Here is an 18,445-nt window from a genome sequence, read left to right as displayed (position 1 = left end):
AGTTCCACATGCAGCTACTGGCAGCTCTAGTGGCATTCAACCTGCTCGTGGACCTCAAACCAGCGTGTCGGAGGAGGAGGATGATTGGTATAAGTATGTGTTCCTCATCGAAAAGGAGCCCGCCCCGAACGACCTCAAGTGATGACACTTGGCAGCCAGGTATCACCCTTATGCCAACTGGGTATTTCTTTTACTGACTGGCTCTTTTCTGAAATGGTTGAACTGATTAAACTTTCCTGGGTTTTTTGCCATGTTTTTATATTTCCTGTTTTTAAGACTGATAACCCATATGTGGGTATTTTTTCCTTCGTGGATTGGTTTCCCCATCGATGGGGCAGTCAAGTTATTTTTTGACAGATGATGTTCAGTACTGCTGAGGCCTGTGCCTCAATCTAAACATATTTTGTTTCATATTAATAGAATAGAATTACTTAGAAAGAAAATAAAAAATTAAATATGAAGTTTACAACATAATAGTTATTAAGGTAGTCAGATAACTTAAATTCTTGATAAACACTTATAAGCATCAATTCATAACAAGCATCAAATCAATTACTTCATTATGCATCTCACGTTGAAAAAAATAAAATAAAATAAAATTATAATTTTATTTTAAATTATTATTATTACTATTTTTTTTGTTAGCTTGACCCACTAGGATTTGAACCTTAAATTTTATGGTTTACATGATACTTCATAACATGGTGATTTCCAATTAAACCGTGTCTTGTGAACAAATTATTATCATTACTATTAATTATAAAAATAATTAATATTGAATTTTATGATTTACATGATACTTAATAATATGGCCATCTCTAATTAAACTGTCTCTTGTGAAAAAATTATTATCATTACTATTAATTATAAAAAGAATTAATATATAAGTTAAACATATATACATTTAGAATAAGGAACAAAATTCTTAACTATGGAGATTTACCATGTAGATTCTTAATATGAAAATAGGTTTTATTACATATTACAATGCTATGGACCAATATCATGACTTATCAATACCCATGCCCAAAAAAACCATAATTCATTTCAAATGACACTTGTTCAAATGACATTTTCTTTCTAATTAATCAATTTAGTTAAAACAACAAAAAAAGCATAACTACTTTGGAGATGAATCTCATCCTTTGAATTGTGTATATTAATATAAATATTCTAGAATAGTCTATGAAGGTTAAATTCCTACCATCTAGCTAATAATTATTGATAATTAAAATAAAATTTTATAATCCTTATTCCAAAATAGACATACCCATGGCCATTATTAATTTAAATCATTAGTTAATATATGTGTATAGGATTTTCATAAAAAAAATTGTAATTTTATAAAAAAAAAAATTGACAATATAACAATAACTACTTTTTCCGCTAACTAAAATATAGTGTCTCTCAATACAATTATTTATTTTTAAAAATATAAATCAATTAAAAAAAATAGAATTTTGAATTTAAAATCTAATATATAAATATTTCCAAAATATCGTATTTAATTATTTATTTTAAATATAATTTATTTAAAAAAAATATAAAAGCAATTTAAAATATATTTATTTATTTTATTTATTTTTGTGTTTAGATTATGTTTAGGATTGGACTAAAATCTTTATTGGATGAAAGAAGAAAGATTAATTTACAATGGAATATTATCACCAAAATTATGTGAGACTTGGTGACATCTTTTAAGATAGTTGAATTCCCTAATGTGACTTCCATCATAGACTTATCATAAACCGTGTTTGGTGACACCCTAAAATAGTTTAATTCCCCAAAATAACTTCCATCATCAACTCTCACTATAAAATATAAACCCCAAAAATGATAAAAACTAAACCCACTCAAATTATTTAAAATATATTTATATTATATCACTCAAAATATCATAAATAAAATTTTATTATTTTTATTTATTATTTTTTTAACCATATAAATAAGTAAAAAATAAATAAAATTTAAAGTTCAATACGGAAATGTTTTTTTCTCTTTATAATATAAATAATATAAAAACAATTTCCGATAATTTTGATTCACTTCATCGTAAATTTCATATACTATGTTAACGAGATTCTCTCATTACGCACGTAAATTGGAAACATTTCAAGTATCTTATATCAGCACAATTTTGACAGCTATATTGTTTTACCAAATAATAATTCTGTTAAGAAATAATAATTAATCAATTAATCAATTCCTTTATGTTAGTTTGACAACGATTTAGTAAATTTAGGTATAGAGAGTTTTGCAACGAATAAGTTTGTAACGAATAATTAGTTATGTAACTATAAAATTATCATTTTGCCTATGAAATGTAAGGCAAAGAAACTCATTGTTGAATGAAAAAGTCTGATCCAGAATTCAGTTTCGTATTTCGGTTTCTTGTCTTGTTGATTCTTTGTTTCTTTTTCCTTCATTTGTTCAATAAGTGGTATCGGAGCTCCAAGGGCGTGAAAGGCTGTCTGTCTGTTGTGAATAAAGCGGCTGTACCACCTGCGTGACTGTGTCAAGCGTGAAGAGCCAGAAGAGCGGCTGTGTAGTTGCTGCCTACGTGGTCGGCTTTAGAACCTGCGTGTGGAGACCAAAACATTTCCTTTTTTCAGCCTGTCTGAGGTTTGCCAGAATCTGCCAACCTGCGTGAGAGGGTAGATCTGAGATTTGCCAGAATCTGCGCTGTTTGCCAGAATTTGTCTGCGTGTTGGTGTTGGCTGCCAGAATTAAATCTTCTGCTCTGCGTGCCGCTGCCCAGGACCGCTACCTCTATTCTATGTGTTGGCTGCCAGAATTAAATCTTCTGCTCTGCGTGCCGCTGCCCAGGACCGCTGCCTCTATTCTGTGTGTTGGCTGCCAAAATTAAATCTTCTGCTCTGCGTGCCGCTGCCCAGGACCACTGCCTCTATTCTGCGTGTTGGCTGCTAGAATTAAGTCTTCTGCGAATCCGGGAGAAAGTCTGAAACCCTAGGAAGGAGGAAAAATGGCCAAGATGTCAAATGCAAGATTCAAGGTGGAGAAATTCACCGGAAAGAGCAATTTTGCTCTTTGGAAACTGAAGGTTAAGGATCTGCTTGTGCAACAAGGGTTGCACAAGGCATTGGATGGGGTAACTAAGAAACCTACAACCATGACTACTTCAGACTGGGAGGACTTGGATGCCCGTGGTCTTAGTACCATCCGGTTATGCCTAGCGGATGAAGTTCTCTTCAACATTCTTGAAGAGACTACGGCGTAAGGATTGTGGGAAAAACTTGAAAATCTCTATATGACAAAATCATTAGCCAACAGAATTTATCTGAAACGACAGTTATACAGTCTTCGAATGAAAGAAGGTTCAAACGTTGCAGAACATTTGAATGTTTTTAATACACTAATATGTCAATTAACAGATATGGAAGTCAAGATACATGAAGAAGATAAAGCCATAACCTTGCTGTGTTCTCTGCCTGAATCATGGGATCACTTCGTAACTTCAATCAGCTTCAGCTCTGCTGATTCTTTAAAGTTTGAATCAGTCGTGGGAGCTCTTCTGTCTGAAGAAGTACGAAGGAAATCCAGCATTTGTCAATTAACAGATATGGAAGTCAAGATACAGGAAGAAGATAAAGCCATAACCTTGCTGTGTTCTCTACCTGAATCATGGGATCACTTCGTAACTTCAATCAGCTTCAGCTCTGCTGATTCTTTGAAGTTTGAATCAGTCGTGGGAGCTCTTCTGTCTGAAGAAGTACGAAGGAAATCCAGCACTGAAACAGCTGCATCAGAAGCCATGGTCGCTAGAGGACGCTCAAAGGAAAGAGGAGAAAAACCAAGGGGGTCTTCCCGGTCGAAATCGAAGGGCAAGAAGTGTAAGGCAAAATGTTGGAACTGCGGTAAAGTTGGACACTTGAAGGACTATTCGAAACGGAAGGAATCTGAAAACCCGAAGAACGAAGCGAATCAGGCTGATTCAGGTATGGTAGACGAAGTATTAGCTGCTGAAGAATTGTGTATGATAGATGAAACTTCACCTGAATGTAATGTCTCTCAGAGTTTTGATAGCTGGCTGTTAGACTCTGGTGCTTCGCATCACATGTGCCCACATAGAAATTGGTTTACTTCGTATGAAAATGTAAACGATAGTTCTGTGTTTATGGGTAACAATATGTCATGTCAGACTGTTGGGATGGGAGATATCAGGATTAAGATGTATGATAACACAGTTAGAACATTAACTAGTGTTAGACATGTACCTGATTTGAAGAAAAATTTAATCTCTTTGGGAGTGTTGGATTCAGATGGTTATAAGTTTACAGGCCAGGATGGCGTCTTGAAAGTCTTCAAAGGTGCTCTTATGGTTATGAAGGCAGAAAAGGTCGGAAATCTTTACAGGTTAAAAGGAAGTACTCAGGTCAGTGAAGCAGCGGTTGTGTTAGAAAAGGAAGAAGCAGGTACTCATCTGTGGCATCAGCGTTTGGGTCATATGAGCGAGAAAGGTCTTCACATACTGATGAAACGTAAATCTCTTCCCAGTCTGAAATCCTTGAATTTAGATTTCTGTAAACATTGTGTGTACGGAAAACAGTGTAAACAGAGATTTAAAGTTGGCAATCATAATAGTAAAGATGTTTTAGACTACATTCATTCTGATCTGTGGGGGCCTTCCCCTATTATGTCATATGGAGGTGCATTGTATTTTTTAACGTTCATTGATGATTACTCTCGTAGAGTTTGGGTCTATTTGCTAAAAAGGAAAGCTGATGTATTCAATGTCTTTAAACAATTTAAAATAATGGTAGAGAAAAGAACATGCAAATCTATTAAATGTCTAAGAACTGACAATGGTGGTGAGTTCACTTCTGTTGAATTTGAACAATACTGTAAGGATGAGGGCATTGTTAGACACAAAACTGCTGTCTATACTCCTCAGCAAAATGGTGTTGCTGAGCGTATGAATCGGACTCTTATGGAAAGAGCCAGAAGCATGATCAGCAATGCTAACTTGCAAAAGGAGTTGTGGGCAGAAGCAGTATCTACTGCTTGTTATTTAGTTAACAGATCACCTTCAGTAGCAATTGATTGTAAAATTCCTGAAGAAGTTTGGACAGGTCAGTCTTGTGAGTATTCTCACTTGAGGATATTTGGCTGTAATGCTTATTCTCTTATTCCGAAAAATCATCGTTCAAAATTAGATCCAAAGTCGAAATGTTATGTCTTTGTTGGCTATGACTATGCAGTGAAAGGATATAGGTTGTGGGATCCTACATTGCGGAAGATAGTCATTAGTAGAGATGTAACATTTGATGAATCCTCTTTGTTAAAATCAAATGTTGAAAGAATTGAACAGGAATAGGTATCGCCGAGTCAACGAGTTCAGTTGGAGGCTAGATCTTTCGGCGACAGTCGAAAGGAAGGAGAGACTTCTGGAGACAAAGGTGTTGAAGACACAAAGGAAGCCGTTGAAGCTTCTGAACCAGTGCAAGTTTCTGAACCAGTTCAGCAACCAGTCGCTCTGAGAAGGTCTACAAGGGAAAGGAAAACTCCCAAAAGGTATGAAGATTCTGCTTCATCTGTTGCTTTGGTTACTGAAGATGGAGAACCTTCGTGTTATCAGGAAGCAGTAGATGATACTGATAGCGAGAAATGGAAAATGGCTATGGAAGAAGAAATGAACTCGTTAGCCACGAACTATACCTGGGATCTTGTAGAGCTTCCTGAAGGAAGAAGTGTTGTTGGATGTAAATGGGTCTTCAAGCTGAAACGGAAAGTTGATGGTAGTATTAAAAGGTATAAGGCACGACTGGTAGCGAAAGGGTATTCTCAGGTTGAAGGTATAGACTTTCATGAGATTTTTTCTCCAGTTGTAAAACTTGTTTCTATACATACTGTGTTGGCACTAACTGCATTGCTTAATCTTGAGTTAGAACAGTTAGATGTTAAAACAACTTTTCTACATGGTGATTTGAATGAAGAGATATATATGGAACAACCAGAAGGTTTTGTACGAGGTCGCAGCAGAAGATTAGTTTGCAAGCTCTGAAAATCATTGTATGGTCTGAGGCAGTCTCCCAGACAATGGTACAAGAAGTTTGATTCCTTCATGGTGAGCCAGAACTTTATAAGAAGTGAGTATGATCATTGTGTGTACTTCAAAAGTTTCAATGACATGTTCATTATCTTAGCTTTGTATGTTGACGATATGCTTATTGCAAGAAAAAGCATGGAAGAGATCAACAGGTTAAAGGCTCAACTCTCTAGGACGTTTGATATGAAGGATCTTGGAGCAGCAAAACATATCTTGGGCATGGAGATACACAGAGACAGGAAAAATGGTAAGCTTTGGTTGTCACAGCAGAAGTATGTGGAGAAGGTACTTGAAAAGTTCTCTATGAATAATGTGAAACCTGTTAATGTTCCTTTAGCTTCCCATTTTAAGCTTTCTTCGGTTTTGAGTCCTAGAGCTGATGAAGAAAAGCAGTATATGTCTCATGTACCATATGCAAACGCTGTAGGCAACTTAATGTATGCGATGGTATCTACAAGACCTAATATTTCACATGTAGTTGGAGTTGTCAGCAGGTTCATGGAAAATCCAGGTAAAGAACATTGGCAAGCAGTGAAATGGGTGCTTCGATATCTAAGAGGCACAAGTGACCATTGCATCGTCTTTAATGGTAGTGAAGGATCAGTTTGCGGATATGTAGATGCTGACTATGCAGGTGATTTGGACAAAAGAAGATCTACTACAGGTTATGTCTTTACTCTTGTAGGTGGAGCAATTAGTTGGATGTCAAAGCTTCAAGAAACAGTTGTGTTGTCCACTACCGAAGCTGAATATATAGCTGCTTCAGATGCCAGTAAAGAAGCAATCTGGTTAAAGGGTTTGCTCGATGAGCTTGGAAGGACGCAAGAGAACGTGAATGTACTTTGTGATAGTCAAAGCGCTATTCACTTGGCTACAAACCCTGCCTATCATAGCAGAACCAAGCACATTGATGTAAGGTATCATTTTCTGAGACATGTGATCGATGGCGGAAAAGTAGCTCTTAAAAAGGTCCATACACGAGAAAATTGTGCAGACATATTCACAAAGCCAGTTACAGTAGAGAAGCTGCGGTGGTGTTTAGCTTCTCTTGGCTTGTAGGAAAGATGATGAATGGGAAAATTGTTGTCAAGGTGGAGTTTGTTAGTTTGACAACGATTTAGTAAATTTAGGTATAGACAGTTTTGCAACGAATAAGTTTGTAACGAATAATTAGTTATGTAACTATAAAATTATCATTTTGCCTATGAAATGTAAGGCTGAGAAACTCATTGTTGAATGAAAAAGTCCGATCCAGAATTCAGTTTCATATTTCGGTTTCTTGTCTTGTTGATTCTCTGTTTCTTTTTCCTTCATTTGTTCAATACTTTAGGCTGTTATTGGTTTTACCATATTTTCTATCAAGATAAATACACTTTGAAAGGTACAATTTTAAATATCATATATTTTTTCTATTATCAAAATTCAATAATATAAATAGCAAAATTATAATTTTTTTTTCTTAAAATATAAATTTATAAATAAATAAATTATTAAAAAACCTTAGTCTATATAAATTATTTATCTTCAATAATTAAAATTTATAGTTGAAATATTTTTTTAATTAAAAAGAAAAATCGTAATCTAAAAATTAAAAATTTAAATTTAGGAAAAATTATCATTTTATAATTAAGAAGGTATAAATGACATAATTATGTTTTGAGATAAATCTCAATTTTTGATCTCTAATTATTATTAAGGAATAAATAGGCTTTAAGCAAAGTCTTTCGGTAGAAATCATATAAGAGAAATTTTTGCCAACGCGTTTCGAACCAATGAGTGTGGTTCATCATCAAGACGAGATGAAGAGTCAGACCATGGCAAAGGCTTAAATAGGGAGCAATGTAGAGACCATAATTTTGGTCTCTACATTGCTCCCTATTTAAGCCTTTGCCATGGTTTGCCTCTTCATCTTGTCTTGATGATGAACTACGCTTGTTGGTTTGAAACACGTCGGCCAAAAATTTCTCTTATGTGATTTCTACCGAAAGACTTTGCTTAATTCATTATGGATCACAGAAGCTTGAATACAGAAATTACTACCATATTCGGAAGGGCCACAACTATAAAATAGGCTTTGTTACAATATTATGGGTCAATATCATGTCTTATCAATAGCACATGTCCAGAAAAACCATAACTTAATTAAAAGGGTGAAAAATGACACAACTTCTTTTGAAATAAATCTTAACATTTGATTTATGATTACTATTAACGTATAAATAAGTTTTGTTATAATGATGATGATAATGATTAACGTCCACTAGGACTAATGAGGTTTATTGGACCTATTACACACCACCAATGGTTGACCCCATAGGAGAATTTTTCTCCCAGATTTGTCTTTAGCTAGCATCCAATAGCCCCCTGATAGCCACCAACGTAGTCGATATATGATGTCAATTGATCTCCGCTCCCTGAGCCAGTCATATGTCCCCTCACCCATATGTCAAGAGCGTAATGTATGTTTTTCCCCCATTTAGCCTTAAATACGTGATTATATGACTAGTCATATAATCAAAAATCAAATCAGAACTTGTGCTCATTATGTCAGGCCGAATGGAGGAAAAACATACATTAGGCATCTCTATCTCTTCCCCCCCCCCCCCTCTCTCTCTCTCCATCTATATCTCTATCTCCCATCTATCCCTTTTCCTCCCTCCCTCTCTTCGCCTCTATCTTCTACCCCTTCCCCTGACCCATCTATATCTATATCTCCCCTTGTCTCTCATTCTCACCCCCAAAACATACACACTCTCTCTCCATATATATATCTATCTCTATCTCCCTCCTTCTTCCTCTCCCTCTCTCTCTCCACCTTCTCTCTCTCTCTCTCTCTGACTCTCCATCTCTCCCTTGCCACTCCCTCTCCACCTTTCTCTCTCTATGTATTTCTTCCCCTTCCAACTCCATCTCTCTCCCCCCTCTGTCTCTCCTCTCTCTCAAGTCCTCTCTCTCCGCTTCTCTCCCACCTCCCTCTATCTCTCCCCCCATCATACACACACTATCTCTCCACCCTGGTTGGATATGATTTCTCCTTGTCATACTAAATCCATTGGAGTACCATACTAGTCATCAATTATAAAATTTGAAGGACTACTCTTAATTTTAAGTTGAAGGGTATATAATTTTATAACGCTCACATCATAAAAAGTTGCAAAACTACTTATACTTCAATCAACAACATTAAACTAGGTATAAATTTCATAAAATATTTAATCTAAAAACATATCTCCCCTCCCATTTTTTACCACATTAAAAATTATTCAATCATTAAATAAATACACCTTAATTTCAAAGAAACTAATAACAAAAATCCTTTGCAATTTCAAATGTGACCTTATGATGGGTATATGGGCATTATAAGTAAACAAATTTCAGAAAAAAATGAGTGACCATTGTTGCTTTAGAAAAATTTCAAATTGTTAAAAATGACAATATAAAGCATGATACACAATGTTAGAATCATTTTTTTTTTGTATACACCCATATAAGAGAATTTTGTATGTGTAAACATGTGATACTTTAGAACAACATCTTGAATCCATGTCTTGAGTGTCTCACAATCATGTTTAACCATGAGAGTTAATTCCTTCAAATTCCCAAGTAGATTTGGTATGCTCATTTTATATCCATTAGAAATAAGAAACTGTAGTAAACCTTGAGGCCTTTGTTGAAGGGTAGTAATTCTATGAAAACATTGTCAAAGCAGTTAAGTGAGTCTAATTTCTTTATAGGGCTCTAGGAACATGTAAATTAACATGATTGCATTCATTGCTTATTACTTAGGCTAAAATGTCATGCTTTGGAACTTCTAAGATCAATACAAGCATAGAGCTAGAGGACATTATCCATGAAGATCAATAGGGATGCAATTATTATTAAAGATACTAATTGATTAATATATCTATTAAACCATACAAAAATGAATGCCAAAGTAGAAGTTAGAGTATGATTCCTAATATGTATATTTGCTCATAACAAAAATTATGTTACATATTTCTCCATAGCTTGCTTAATAATCCCACCCAAAGATAAAATATGCGGCTACATTCATTAATTTTGCAAATGATATATACCATAAGGCTTGAGGCACAAGGAAAGAGAGCTATTGGACATTCTCAAAATATTTGATGGGTAAAGCATTGTCAAAATTGATATCAGTGGCTACAAAACAAAATACGCAAAGATTACAGAAATTGAATGAATAGAATCATGTTTTGTGATGTTGAAAAGGTTAATTTTGTGTAGGTTCATATTCAAACTTAATCAAGAACATACAAATTGGAAAATTTCAGCAAGCTTAACAAAGTATTTTTATATCAAACAAATCATTGACACACTTACTTTTGAAATGAAGAACCATACATTATCTTTACAATTAGATTACAAATGTGTAAAAGATAGATGGACTAGCTTAAGAGGTTATAAAGAAAGAGGGACAACATCATTTAACCACATCATTGATCACAAAGTGACACATAGCATGACTAATCAGAAAAAATAATTGTCTATTATTTATTCTTCAAAACTATCATAAAACCACATATTTACCACTAATCCAACTAATGTGTTTCTTATCCAATTATAATTTACTTATGGATTATGAATAATTATTTGGATATTTTCCAAAGCAAAAAAACTAACAAATAATATAATATTATAGAAATGATGGAATACAAAGATTTAGAAAGATAAAATTTCTAATAAATAAAAGTTATGAAAAAAAAAATCCTTTTAGACCAAAGCCAAGTAATAAACATAGACTTTTAATTTTTATCCATTCTCATTTATTTTTATGTAATATTAAAACATAATAATTATTCAATATTTTATTTTTTTATTTTTTAAATTAAAAATTAATAATATTATTTGAAAAAAAAAAACAAAAAAATTTCTACCAAATTTAAACCCCTAAAAGACTTTGAGAGGAATCAATCTCGATTCCAATCCATCGTCATTATGATTAAATTCAAATCTTGTAAACCTCTATTAACCATGATGATGCTCATCGTTCATTCAAAATGACATGATGATGCGATGTAGTGGAGCGTGACGGTTGTCCATCACCATCATCCACTCTGAATAAAACCAAGAAAGCTACTTTTTAAGAAAAAAACATTCCATCTAAAGCAAAAAGCATTCAATCTAAAGCAAAAAAGCAGCGTCTCCATGTTCCAACGGTCATTCAGGTCGATGAATTTAAAACCGGGCTTCAATCAAATTTATCACTTCTATATTCAGATCTATCTCGCATTGGTATGCTTGTTTTCATGTGCTTGCCTCTCTGCACCAATATTTTTTTAATTTGCTTCTTTGAAAATTTTGTTATTTTCATCCTTTCTTTATTTTCATGCTATCTCTTTGTTTTGGCTCAGTTTTGATTTCCAGAACCATGGTTGCATTGCCTATTTCTGTGTTTTTTCGGTGCACCGAATTTTGCTTTTCAATTTTTTTGTGCGGGTATATTGATGAGTTTCAACTGCATGACATCTCTTGACCAGAAAAATGAATGGGAGTGCACTAAATCGACATAATTTAATGACACAGTAAGATAAATCATTCCCTTGCCATTGCCATGTGTAGTTTGAGAAAATTTATTGTATATATTTTGATGTACTTAGGAGAAGTAGCTGATTAATGCATGTTGGTGAAAAACGAACTGTATATTTTGCAGTGATGGAAATCACGATTCTTACAAAGTCATTGGAATTATATGTTTTGTTTTGGCAATTAACTGTTCTGTGTGTGGTACTACTGTGCAGGTTTACACATATCATTAGCACGGCTTTGAAAAAAGTTTCAGAAGAGTTATGAGGCACTGGTTGGTTTTCTAGTCCACATGCCAACATATTTAGCCACATCGCATCGCATCGCATCTTATGGAGGTGAGTTTCTTAAAGTAATTCTAAATGCTATGGATGACAAATGAAAATTCATATCAGAATAAGAACATACGTAAGTCATGGAACTTTTATTTCTTTTCTTCTCGCTTCCTGTTACCATAAAGAAAACCCAATTTCTTTTTCGCATTTCAATTTCTTTTTGGCATCTATGTTGAAATTAGTCATGACTTTTATTATTTCTCGCTTCCTGTTACCATAAAGAAAACCTAATTTCTTTTTTGTATCTATGTTGAAATTAGTCTTTTATGAAATCTGCAAGGAACTGCACGATTTATAGATATTATCTATAGACAGATCATTGCCATTTTTTCATACTATGCATGACAGAAGTCATGGAACTTTTATTTCTTCTCGCTTCCTGTTACCATAAAGAAAACCCAATTTCTTTTTCGCATTTCAATTTCTTTCTGGAATCTATGTTGAAATTAGTCATGACTTTTTTTTCTTCTCGCTTCCTGTTACCACAAGGAAAACCCAATTTCATTTTTGCATCTATGTTGAAATTAGTATTTTATGAAATCTGTAAGGAACCGCACGATTTATTTTATCTATAGACAGATCATTGCCATTTTCTCAGTTTGGGGATAAAATTGATTTGGAAAATTGTGCTATATTGATTTTGAAATTTTACTTGCACAGAATTTGTCATATTAAATTTTAAAGAATGATACTGTTCCTACGTACTGGGAGATGTTTTTTTAAGTTCGTGCTGGCTCACTAATTTTCTTCTTTTTAAATCATGCACACATATGGAGATGAGCTTTTAGATTGTTATGAAAAGAAGCATTGGAATAGGAAAAAGTCCATGAATTTTTTTACTGCACGTGAATACCAAGTTACGCGGTTGATGTTAGTTTAGGTTATAAATCTAGCGTTGGAGTAGGAAAGAGTTTATGGAAATTTAATTGAATTTTTTTACCGCATCTGAATACCAAGTCACGCGGTTGACGTTAGTTTAGGTTATAAAACGAGCGTTGGACTAGGAAAGAGTTTATGGAAATTTAATTAATAATTATCGCCCCATTTTTTTTAACTACTGCCCATATTTTTTTTTTTTCCAAAAAGCGAACCGTCTTCACGATTTAGGTTTTTTCCTTTTTTGCTAATTCCAGATATTTTTATTCTTTGTTGGAGGTTGTTTTTAGGAAAATAAATTTGGTTTCTACCATATAAATGATTTAAACATAGTCGATTTTTCTACATACATAAAAATCGTAGCTATCTTTAAAAAAATAATTGATAGGTGAAACTTAGTTGAGTATTCATAATAGAGAATTTACCATAAAATATTATGTTATTAGGTTTTAGATGTTTCTATAAATAATTATAATTTTTAAGTTAATTATAAATTAAATTAAAAAAAATTATATATCAAATTTGTATATAAATTCTATAAATATTTCCATAAATAATTATAATTTTTTAGATTAACTATAAATTATATATATATATATATATATATATATATCAAATTTGTAATATAAACTCTATAAATTTACATTGTTTTTCATGCATTCAAAAAAAATCGTAATTCTCAAATTGGATAGGAGTGATATAAAGATATATAAAAGTAGGTAGGAATAGTTTAAAAAAATTGTAGTTATTTCTCAAATTGGATAGGAGTGGCTTAAGATATATAAAAGTAGGTAGGAATAGTTTAAAGATCCATTAGAGAAACTTTAAAATTTTGCATAAATTTTTCAATATATTAATTTGAATTTTACAATAATATTTTTAATAAAAAAGTTGATATATTGATTTTAATTTGATATTATTTTTTAACTTTTTAATATTAATACTTTAAATATATATCATTTTTTTGTTTGTGAAGTTATGTGACTTTTGAGATGATTGTATGTTGAATCTTTAGTTTGAGAAAGTGCGAAGGAAGGATCTATGAAACTATGATGCGAAGACATCTAAGACGTCAAAATATCTCGTATGGAATTTTGAACTAGTGAGCTTCACATCACAAAGTGTCTTAACAATACACCAGTGTACTCTAAGCTCCATGCGCTATATATAATTTATTTTATATGTAATAACAAATTGAAATATTTAGAAAAATTGATTGGAATTAATAAAATATAGATATTATAGTATTGTTTTAAAATATAAGATTTTAAATTTTGTGTATTTTTCAATATTAATATTATAATTAAATATGATTTATTTTAATGCAAAAATAAATCATAACTATTTCAAGAAATGAGCTGAAACTAGTTAAATATAAATGATAAATAATACATTGCTTTTTGAAAAATTAATTTTTTAAATTTTACATAAATTTCCTAATCGTAATTGCTCATAAACAGGGTTTTAAATTTCTAATAAATTCCAAAGATATATTTATAGATAGTAAGTTTGATATGTTTTTAAATCGATTTGTTTTTAGTGAGACTTTTTGGAAACTTTTCCGGTGGTCTGGACTAATTTCTTCAAAATTCTATAGGAATTCATTGAAATCACAAGCTTTATATGTAATCCTTGCACAATCAAAGTACTCTAGGGTTTTACAGTCAAAAAACCAGTTTAAATAATACAAATCAAGATTTCACCTCAAAAGTCCAAAAAATCGCACTAAAGACAACTCCTTTTAAATTACTAAGAAATTGTAAAGATATATTTTTAGAGAGTAAGTTTTGAAAGTATATTATGCCTATGAATAATTCATATATGGGAATAAGGATCTATCTCAAATTAAGAGTATTTATGTATGGGAATAAGGATTTATCTAATATTTAGACAAAGTTTATAAACTATTTTAAATTAGTAAACGTTAAAATATCATTTCATTTATTGACAAATTGTAATAAGGAAGAAACAATTACATCTTACCAGAAAATAGGAAAAGAATTGTATTGTTACATCTTACTAGAGAAGAGGGAGGAAAAGAATTGTACTAAGAGAATCAAATTAAGTAAAATAAAATGCTAATTATTTTGATATCACAAGTAGGAAAAAAAAAACCAAGCAATACTAAAAAACAATCAAAAATTGTACCTAGGTTTAATCAAGATTTCACCTCAAAAATTTCCGCCATCAAAATGTCCAAAAAATTGCATTAAAGACAACTCCTTTTAAATTACTAATAAATTTAAAGATATTTTTTTAGAGAGTAAGTTTTTGAAAGTATATTATGCATATGAATAATTCATATATGAGAATAAGGATCTATCTCAGATTAAGAATATTTATGTATTGGGAATAAGGATTTATCTAGTATTTAAATAAAATTTATAAATTATTTTTAAATTAGTAAATGCTAAAATATCATTTGATTTATTAATAAAGCATAAACAATTACATCTTACGGGAAAAGAGGAAGAGAATTGTACTGTTACATCTTACTAAAGAAGAAGAAAAAAATTATACTAAACAAATAAAATAAAAGACTAATTATTTTAATATCACGAATAGGAAAAATAGGAAAAAAACCAGCGACACTAGAAAAATACATAAAAGATTCTACCTAATTTTCCATCTATATTTAATAATGAGATGAAATGAATATCTCAACGAAATTTTATCCAATCAATCTAATAGTTATAAATGAAGGTATGGCTTAAAAAAAGAATAATTGAATTTAATTCTATCATAGTTATATTATATATATTATTCAAGAGTATGTTTATAGTGAGTGTCGCGAGTTGTGCTCGTCTGTTTTGTAAAGTTATTCTTCTGATATAATTTATTACGATAACTGGACTATTGAGTATGCATTGTGAGACCTTGAGGTTGGGAGAAACAACTCGCATTACGAGAAATTTAAAGGCTTGAGCACCCTACCTCTGCACATGATGGTGAAGAGCACGCTCTGAGCGCTGGCTTTGCCAACATTTTTTGGTTCAGCAATAGTTCACTAAACCCGCAGTCAGGTCAGGCAACTTATCAAATTTACATTTAAACCATAAGAATTTAGCAGTTTCACAACTCATGTTAACTATTGTCTCCCCTGTTCGATAAGCTCTTAAAACAGCTTTGTCCATTGTTACACATCAAAGGGCCATTCAAGTGCTTATTTTCCAAACGTTGGAATGATTAAACCTTACTTTTTGTGTGGTTTTACTACAACATCCTGACAAACGGTCTATACAAACACTGAAAACTTCCCACACTTCCTATATATTTTCTTTAAATACATCCCACTATTTTCTCTAAATACATCCCACTCAACCTGGTGGGGCATGATCATGATGTTGCTGCCACTATGTTTTTCTGATTCTTTTCAGACAATAAGATTCCAGAAATAAAATTTTCCACGTTGATATTGAGTTTTCGGAGATCAAAATTCTTAGGTTCAGTTTTCCGATGTCCTTGCGATTTCCCTTCCAAACAGAGGTTTTCCCACAATACTTGGCGATGGGAAAGTGTAGGGGTTATGTTCATTGAGGGGACGAGTTTATCTGCCATAATGATTCATATTGTTTTGTGAAATATATTTAATGACAGATTTTCCATTAGATTTAGTCTGTTTAGATAAGGGTTTTATAGAACTGGGAAATGTACTTGTATGTTATTTATATCAATCTTGCTATTCATGTCTTTTTAAACTCAGTTCCTTTCTAAGGTAGAATAAACAAGAGCAACAAAAGAAGTTGTTGATATTTGTGATATTTATTAAATTACCTAGTAAAAAAATAATATTCAATTCCAGAACCACCCTCTTCTGCAGGGGTAAGGTGGCATCCAAACCTATCCTTCACTATCTTTCTGGGACCTATTCCCACAAATCTATACTCGAGCAACAGAGATAGATGACGCAGGGCACCAGCAGAAATAGAGACAAAGGCAAGCCTAGGCATAACAAGAACAACGACATAAATAAGTTAAGCACACCCAGTCCATCCCAACAAGGGTTTTCCTTCTTTCTTAAAAAAGGGCCACTGAATAAAAAAGTATTCTAGATTAGAAACAAAGACTTCATTTTCCTAAGCATTGCAATTTAAGTTAAGCACACCCAGTCCATCCCAACAAGGGTTTTCCTTCTTTCTTAAAAAAGGGCCATTGAATAAAAAAGTATTCTGGATTAGAAACAAAGACTTCATTTTTCTAAGCATTGCAATTTAAGCTGGGGTCCAAGATCACAACCAGAACTATTGTCACTAGTCAAACACCTTGCATTGCAATTTAAGCTGGGGTCCAAGATCACAACCAGAACTATTGTCAATAGTCAAACACCTTGCAAAATAACCATGGCTTCCCAAGACAAACCTAATATTTCCTCTTATACACTTTGAACTATTGATGGGTCTTGGTATCAACAAATCATCTTTTAGGAGCAGTCTAATTATTAGATAGTTTTTCCTTTTCCACTAGAATCTGACGTCACAATTTTTGGAAAAAACATGAATTTAAGTTGTTTGAAATGTGTCTGTGAGTGTATAAATAAATTCAGTGCCCTGAAAAACTCCTGGGGCACTTGATTTCTGCAGATTACACCACTGAAACTTAATATTCCAATAAATTCCTGCCAAATTTTAGTCAAAATTGACAGGAAAAATTGCCCGGAAAAGGGCAAAAACATCTAACATTTATTCTATAGCTATCCTTTATATCATTTGCAGTTATAAAGTAAAAAAATGATGTCACTGTTATCATCTTCAAAAGCATCAATAAGCAAATAGACATCAAAGTATTGAGCTGACCATTATCTCTCTTTTTACAACCCATTGATGAGAGATCGAGTCTACTGGGAGTAAAAGTTTTGACAAACATTACTTAAATTTTTTCAGGCTACCATCTATACATAGAGCATGTATAATATTATTGGAAGTAAAAGCTTTGGGAAGTATTTTTCTCACATCCATATGTATCTGCAAGGGTTTTTTTATAGATATAAGTGTAGTTGGGTTTCACCAAATCATCTAGGAAATGATATGAAGGACCAACTCAATTCTCTGTAAGTTTGAACATATGCATAACATCATAGACCTATGGCTTAAAAGTAGGCCTTTATCATCGTTTTAAATGCCATAGGATTTAAATGTGATATATTTGAACCTTGTAACAAATCATATCTTAATTCTATTGCAGGCCTATGAACTAGTGCTGTAAATCCACAGAAAGGGCCACTGCATTAAAAAATTATCTAGTTTACAAGTGAAAACTTCATTTCTAGACATTGCACTTTAAAACTAGGTACAAGAGCAAAACTAAAGCTAACCTTAGTCGCTAGACAACTTGCAAAATGACCAAGGCTTCCCAATCCAAAGCTAGTGTGTCCTATAGTATAGTTTGTAGTATCGACGGGTCTGAACAAGAGCAGATTATCCTTCATATCTTGTATAGTTAGAAAGTACAATAACTTTATCATTGTTGTGCTCTTTAAAAACTATTGGAAACTTGGATGTAACATGCTCTTAGAAAAACCTATTCTTAACTTAAAGATCCAAGTGGAAACATTAAGAACAAGAATCTATATTTCCAAATCTTTCCTAGAAGTTATAGTTGCTACCAATTTTCCCAACATTTT

The sequence above is a fragment of the Pinus tabuliformis genome, chromosome 3_1 (genome assembly GCF_031772625.1).
Source record: "Pinus tabuliformis cultivar Carrire ecotype Pingquan chromosome 3_1, CPIR1, whole genome shotgun sequence".
NCBI lineage: Eukaryota > Viridiplantae > Streptophyta > Pinopsida > Pinales > Pinaceae > Pinus > Pinus tabuliformis.
The sequence above is the reverse complement of the archived record's forward strand: the minus strand, read 5'-3'. Positions refer to the sequence as shown.